At 36.4% G+C, this 6,011-nt stretch overlaps 1 protein-coding gene across 2 annotated transcripts in view; it reads left to right on the top strand.

Moving 5' to 3' along the window:
* Nucleotides 1-6,011, top strand: part of LOC118744649 (probable phospholipid-transporting ATPase IA) — a 162,556-nt gene that overhangs the window by 64,028 nt on the left and 92,517 nt on the right. The window lies entirely within an intron of this gene.

Below are 6,011 nucleotides of genomic sequence, written 5' to 3' on the forward strand. Positions count from 1 at the left end.
CAGCAAAAATGCGAAAATGGATCAAAAAGGGAAAGAAAAGTCAATGAATTGCGAATTTTTGTCCGTTTACCGATTCAATTTTCGGATACTTTGACGACCCGTTTTGCCACTACAGTGTGCGGCAGAAACGTATGTAAGTTTTTCGAGCGTTGTTCGGATACGAAAGTGATTGAAACTTTAAATCGTTGTCTGTGCGTTTCGGGATACCAAAAATGTATGAGACCGCAGTGTCGGCAAAACTTTCGTTTCTCTACTAGCTGGGTAAGAACTTATCATACCACAAGATACTGGGTGTGAATTTAAAAGCGAGAGAAATGCGTCAAACGCATAGTGTCTTTTTTTCTCTATATCTCTTCTTTACCCGCTCAGTCATACTTTACATACTTTCGAAACTCTGTTACACAATGAGACTCTGCTGGGTAAATAGTAAATGGAATAAGTCATGGATACAGCAACAGAAGGCGTACTCATTTGCCACCTCTAGGCGGAAATGGCGAACGGGCTTTTATGGTTCGCATGAAAAAATAAAAGCAAAAAAAAAAGTTTAGAAACAAAACAAAGCAAAAGCGTGGCCGCATCCAAAGCGCCAAAAACCAACGAATGGGCATAATAAATCCAATTAAAACGAATCAGAAATTCTGCTTCAGAATGTGCACATACATACATACATTTGCATATCTAACTAGAGTTGTAAATCATAATGAGACTATCGCTGTTTCAAAAAATTACATCGAATTAAAACATTGATGTTTTTACCGCTGTTTTTAGAAAAGCTTGCTGATTTTTTTTGAATATTGCATACGATTTTAAATTGGATTTATATTGTTTAAGTTAAAGAGTGAGCTAAACTTTTATAAAAAAAATCTCAAATTAAATACGAAAAAACTTGTGGTGGTTTTGAAACGAGGTGTAATTTTAATGTAAATGATGGCGAGCTCGTTGGCGAGTCGATACGAAGTTTGCAATTTTACTAGTTTTGAAGCAATTAAACTATTTCTTACTTATATATGAACATTTATTAATTGAAATTTACGAATTTATTAAAGGAACATACTTTTGCATGGTTCCAGGAAAGTATGTATTTATTTATTAAATGTCCGCTCAAATTAGTTAGTGGTTAAAAATTAGTAAAAAACCTCTTGGATGTTTTTCAAAACATCGTAAAAACATCGACGAACATCGAAGTTTGAAGCCACGACCATCGATGTTCTCGATACATCGATGTTTTTTACATCCCTATATCTAACTAGATGAGTACGACGCATATGGAGAGTAGCTTTGACTTGCGAGCTGAGCAGAGTGGTCCCATATATACACGCCGGAGGATGGCCACAGACAGTGTATAGATATGGAAGTAAGCTTCATTGGTTTTCTGCGCACGCTGTTAGTCGATTGTTTAAATATTTCCTCAACTGAGTGCGGCTGCATGGCGCCGCTTGCGTATGTGTGTAGGTAATTGTGGAAGTTTTTGATAAAAAAAAAAAAAAAATATCGCGTTATGTGTTGCGTTCTATTAAATATCTACCATAGCTGCCGCAACACGCTTAAAGAGTAGGGATCGCTTGCAGCTTAAATTGTTGATGGGGCGTTGTAAGCTTTTAATGCTTGATGGGTGATTACAGTTTTCCTGCGCGCTAGTTACACATACATACTTGCTTCTATATAACCCCTGCAGGGAAACCGCGGACTGGTGAATAAAATTTCTAGTTCCGTACAAGATCTTTATCGCCAAAAACGAACCAGTCCGATAGTAAGTAAATCCGCACCAGTTCAAAATCAGCGAAATGTGGGACTCTTAAAAAAACTATTTTATTTCTCTTTTTTCATTAGAAATCTATATCTAAAGTGACGAATTTAGAACTGGTTTGGAATTATAGAAAAAGTCACGCAGAACGAACTAGATCTTATCTGTCGAATTTAGAACTAGTTCGAAACTATCGAAAAAGTAATGCAGCGGGGGGCTTGTTTAATATACATAGATATGTGTTTGGCGGCTTTTTCGTTCAAATGCACTTTCATTCTGCACTTCGCAGATGCTATTTCATAGTTTGGTAATACAAAACAAAACTTTGTGTTCACATATTAACATCTTGGGGCCGTCTGGAATCTAACCAATAAGAGCGAGCAGCTCTGCAAAGTCAGCTACAGCCAAAGGTATGTAAACGTACATTTCTTACAATCATTCAAACAAATTTAATTTGAAATTGAAAAAACGTTTCTTTGAAAATAATGTAAAATCGCACACGGAAGAACAGAAAAGATTGAAAAATCATGATACTTTTTTCTTTCGTCTGGCGATTTTAAAACTGGTTCGGAACTATAGAATTTAGAACTAGTTCGGAACTATCGAAAAAGGGATGCAGCGGGGGCAATTGACACTTCCTAGGACATCGCCATGTTAAATTCGCCAGTTGTTTGTATGCAAAAGAGATTTATCGTGAAGCAGTGCAGGGTCTAAACGTACTACAGGCGCACCAGTTCAGAACTAGAGATTTTCCCCACAGGGACTGCGTACATAGTACATTCATAGATATAAACATCTAGTGTTGTATAAATATTTAATCACCAAGAGCCGCTTATCACTATCAGACGCCATTGCTATATCAAATTATTTACTTACCCCTTTGCTGTATGTAATACTTTTTATATTACTGTAATCTCTCTTTATACATACGTATGCTAACTTTACACTTCCCCTTTTTAGTATGACTCTTTACGGTGCTTTCAAAGTTTTACTCGATTTTTTAATTATTTAACAACTTGAATGGCGTTGTGCCAGGCTGCTCATCATCAGATAATTTTAATTACATTCTTACGTGTACTCACATAAATACGTATTTTTATGTACATAAGTCTTATATGTATTCCTCCCAGTGTTTCATCAATTGTATCGCTTTATCACTCTATGTACGTAGCTAGGCTTCATGCCAGCGTGTGGCCGCATTTAGCTGATGAATCGCGGCATAGTTAAATCACAGTTTAAGGTTATCACATGCCAATTTAACGCAATGTAGTCATCACGGCGCTCGTGCAAAGCATTTGATTACACATGATTCTGTTGTCATAAATACTCTGTGAAAATGCTCATTAATGTAAATTGTGTGATTAAAATGTAATGCGAATAAAAAAATATATGGCGAGAAAAAGATTCAGTATAATAAAGATGTATGCAAGCCTTTACTAAAAATTTTTTAATTAAAATTTTTTGTCTCTTAATTAGTTGATTTTTGTACATTTTTTGGACACCACGATTTTCTCAATAATATGTCCTACACATTAAGGAAACATAAGTACATTAGGGTGGGCCTTAAAAGATAACATTATAACTTTTTCCACGTACAAAATAAAGACATCCACCAGAAATTCAAAAATTCCAAAAAATTTATTTAGAGGTCGCTACAAGGGGTTGAAAAAAATTCAAATTAAAATAAGTAACAAAAATTGGCAAAATTTTGACTTTGGTTAGCAATAATTCAGCGAGATTATGATTTTACATGAATAAGTTTAAATAATATGTAACATTTATCAGCTTTTAAGTCCAAATTTTGACGAATTTTTGCGATTAAAAATAATTAAATTTTTTCAAACCTTGGTAGCGACCCCTAAACTGTTTTTAAAAATTTTGAAATTTTCGTCGATATCATTATTTTGTGCGTAGAATAAAATAAAGGAGTGTTCCCTACAAAATTTAAATGTTGATATTTTAGGGACCACCCTAATATGCAATTTAGGCGCGCACAACGTACTTTATTAACATAAGTATTTTCTAATATATTTCTCTTTTCTTTACAGGTAAGCTTCATATCAATAACAATGATCCAAGGACAATTATATACGTATATACACTATCTACTAGGTAATTAAACTAAGTGTAATTTTTAACTTTTAATTCTTTTTTTTAATGAACTTTTACATTCATATCCCCACAGTGGTTCCATCTCCCTCTCCTCATACTCACAGTTATTGGCTTTCATTCCGTTTCATTTCCGCAGTGATCGTCTGTCGAAACGCAAGCCTTTTACAGCCTCACTGTAAGTGGGCCGTGCCCCAGCTCTCATAACGCAGTGGAGAGCTTTTGGTCAGGTCCAAACGTAGTCAAAGTTTTCGTAGGGTAGGTAGAAAGCGTGGTTTTGCGAAGGTATGTATGGCAGTTGCAGTTTTGCCACAATCAACACTTGTACCTTGGTTTAAGACAAGGATAACGGGACTTCAGAGATCGGTCCTACTGTATTCGCCTTCGTCCACCGCTGGCTTCGTGTAATCGATGTAAAACTGGAACTGGTCAATGCCACACAAGCTACTGCCATGCTATGATTTTTTGCGGGAGGGAAAGTACCCTTGCGTGCACCACTATTTTTCGTCGAGGAGGCATTAGGAGATGGCAGTAGTGAGCATCGCCAAGTTCTTTTTTTCCTACCACGTTCTCAAGAGAAATTGAATGAAACTGCATTACCGAAAAGGCCGCAGGAATCTTGGTAGACCTAGACCTCTTGCTAGTTGCACTGGCTGGAAGGGATCTGCCGGCCACACAAGAGGATCTTTTCTACATGAGTATTTCGGAAACAGGAAGGATCGCCTACCAAACTATGGAGCTAAATGTATATCAGTAATTCTTAATCAAAGCATCGCCCTTGTTTGTCATAAAGAACTGTAGCTCGTTTCTGTAACTCTTCTCTACCGATTATTTCTCTACTGGTAGAGAATATACGTCATTCTCTACTACTCATTAGCAGTAGAGAACAAGGCGGCGAATTCATATATGAATTTGCCTTGGTAGAGAATTGTTACAGAAACGAGCTACTGGATAGACAAATTATTTTACAGGCAACAGGCGAGCAAGTAGACTTAGAAAAACTGCAAAATTTAGTCAGCGCGAACCCTTACTGCGCATGTTATTTATTTATTTCTTTATCGGACAGGTTTGCATTGCACCTATTACGCCAGCGGCTGCTGACCTTTGATTTCTGCTAGGTAATCCTTAGTACGGGCTGACCAGCCCAGCGTCCCATAAGAGAGTATGGGTCGGACTATAGCTGAGTATATACAGTGCAGAATTCTCGGTTTCGAATCGCGTCTGTTGCCCAACATACTCTTGACTGCATACATAGTCACCGGGGCCTTCCTTGCATGCTCCTCAATGTTTGGCTTCCAGTTAAGTTTGGGATCCAAAATAACTGGGCGGTATTTCACAGATACGCCTCCGTTCCTCGGAACGTTGGTTTAGTAAAATCAGGAAAATTGTGTTTTATTTGTAAAAAACCTAAGACCAGTTTTCTCAGGGCTTACACTAAGAGAACCATTTATTGATAGTGATCGAATATTTTATACAAAAAATAATAAATATTAATTTAAAAAAAAATAATTAAATAATAATTATACAAAAATAATAATTTTATACAAAAAATAATAAACATTAATTTAAAAAAAAAATTATTAAATATTAGCTTATGCTTGTTGAAATTTTTTTTCCAGCGGCCCGCCACAATATAAGTATAGATATTATTTAAAAATAGTTGAACTTTATTTAGTGATATATGTATATCGGAACCTGCGAGATCGGGATTGAATATTTAGTCCCGCGCTCATCCTTAGTCATACCATCCTACAAAATACGCGCATCACTGCACTTGGCTAGTGTTTACACCTAGCAAAGACCACAACCATCAATAAAAATTATCGCATGCTACAAAAGCGTTTGAGTAGATATCACATGCTACTTTCTACGAATATACATAAATGTTTTCGCTTGCTGTCTCTCCAAGAGGGAGCGAAAACCTTATGTATACATACATACACGTAAACTAATGTGAAGAGTGAGATAATAGCCGGACTACGGCTAGCACTAGCGTTTAGCTCTGCGTGGGAGCTAAAGAAGAAAGCGCAACCATGCGGTTGGGTCTGTGTGCAGGGTTGCCACTTCGGTAAATTGGTAGAAAAAATTTGGGTTGGTAAAAAGGTAGATTTTTTTCATTTTGGTAGATTTTTGTTAAAGTGTTTTGTTTGAAAAAAAA

The sequence above is a fragment of the Rhagoletis pomonella genome, unplaced genomic scaffold, assembly GCF_013731165.1.
Source record: "Rhagoletis pomonella isolate Grant_MI unplaced genomic scaffold, Rhpom_1.0 Rhpom_scaffold_00008, whole genome shotgun sequence".
Lineage (NCBI taxonomy): Eukaryota > Metazoa > Arthropoda > Insecta > Diptera > Tephritidae > Rhagoletis > Rhagoletis pomonella.